At 46.4% G+C, this 1,771-nt stretch overlaps 1 protein-coding gene across 1 annotated transcript in view; it reads left to right on the top strand.

The window, feature by feature from the left end:
- The window catches only part of LOC103740338 (collagen alpha-5(VI) chain-like), a gene marked incomplete at its 5' end in the record, with an annotated part of 18,339 nt that overhangs the window by 15,128 nt on the left and 1,440 nt on the right, over nt 1–1,771 (top strand).

The following is a 1,771-nucleotide window of genomic DNA, read 5'->3' as shown; positions in this document are numbered from 1 at the left end:
GAAGAGGATGTGGCCAGGACATCTCCCAGGGCATGACTTCCTGATTAAACATTACACAGAGGTTTGAGAGCCTCAGTATTTGACCTTAACACCAGAACCCTCACTTGACCCATCTACCGAATTATAAGTAGAATGTGGAGGAACTGATGCCACCTGGGTGGCTCCATTAGGGATGAGGCAGATTCAGGAAGCATCCCATTTTTATAATGTTTAAAACTTCAGACTTTGGGATAAAACTGCCAAGGGCTGACCTAGAGGTGAGACCTTGACTAGGATAATTTCCTGATATATTCTCTTCTAGGACCCCAAGACTGATGTAGCTTACAGAAGGACCACTAAGGGAGTGCTCTAAGTGGCTCCCTTTATGCTTCTGTGTGTGAGGGATCACCCATTTGCTGTGCTGAGAGCCCACAGCTGACAGAAAGTTCAGGCAATGGTAAATTGTGAAGCCTGGAAAGTTCTTAGCCACCTGTGGGCATGGGCAAGACCCCTGCTTTAGGGTGAGAGCTGAGCTCAAATAATCAGTGGGAAGAGATGTGACTTTAAGAACAAGAATGTGAAGGCAGGAGAGTCAGGCCTTGGGGCTGGGAAGACGCCAAGTTGGTAATGTGCTTGCTGTGCTAGTGTGAGGACCTGAGTTTGATCCCCAGCACCCATATAAAAAGCAAGGTGTGGGGCCCGGCATGGTGGCTCATGCCTTTAATCCCAGCTCTTGGGAGGCAGAGGCAGGTGGATCTCTGTGAATTCAAGGCCAGCCTGGTCTACATAGCAAGTTCCAGGTCAGCTGGGGCTACAGGGAGACCCTGTCTCAAAAAGGTTAAAAAAAAATAAGCCAGGTATGGTGGCATATGTTTATAATCCCAGCACTAGGGAGGCAGAGACAGGTAGGTCCCTAGGGCGATGGATGCTAGCCAGCCTTAGGGCTAATCCTTAGAGTAAAGAAAATAAACTGGGAAAGGGACATTCCCTTGTCTCCTCTCTTAGCAGTAGGGTTTATTAGTTTCCTTTCTTATGACTGCAACAAAATACCTGACAGAAGCAATTTAAGAAAGAAAGGGTTTATTTTGGCTCACAGTTGACAGCATGGTCCATCACAGTACAGTGGGTAAGTCATGGGGGAAGGTACTTGAGGCAACTGGTCAGTTTGCATCTGCAGTCAGGAAGCAGAGAGATGAATGTTCCTGCTCAGATTGCTTTCTGTTTTTCAGATCAAATTCTCCCCTTATTCAGAATAGTCTAGGACCCAAGCCCATGAAATAGTGCCACCCACATTTAGGTTGGGGCTACCTACTTTAATTAACCTAATGAAGAAAATCCCTCACAAGCATGCACAAGCATGCACAGAGGCTAACTTAATCTAGATCATCCCTCACAGGTATGCCCTGAAGCTTGTCTCCTGGGTGCCTCTAAATCCTCTCAAGTTGTCAATTGATATTAGCCATCACAGAAGGCAAGGATTAAGTTCATTGCTAAACCATTATTGGTTCATGCTGCAAACTACCAGCCCTTGTTAAATAGTCAGACCTGAGCCAAGTGCAAGAGGCATGATGGTAGGGCAGACAGTGAGTGCCCACACTGGAGGAGTTGTGGTTGCTCTTCTGAGATTTCCTTTTACTCTAGCACTTGACTGTCTCTAAATATTTCCTGAGGAAATCAGGGTTGGTGAGAGGCACATTGACCTTGAATGTTCTTCCTATGTGGATGTTTGATTTTGGTCAGACCCATACTGTGAGGAATGGCTGTGTGTGTGTGTGTGTGTGTGTGTGTGTGT

This window comes from Nannospalax galili, unplaced genomic scaffold (assembly GCF_000622305.1).
Source record: "Nannospalax galili isolate Female #2095 unplaced genomic scaffold, S.galili_v1.0 scaffold12101, whole genome shotgun sequence".
In the NCBI taxonomy this organism is placed as follows: Eukaryota; Metazoa; Chordata; class Mammalia; order Rodentia; family Spalacidae; genus Nannospalax; species Nannospalax galili.
This window is presented reverse-complemented; position numbering and strand designations above follow the sequence as displayed.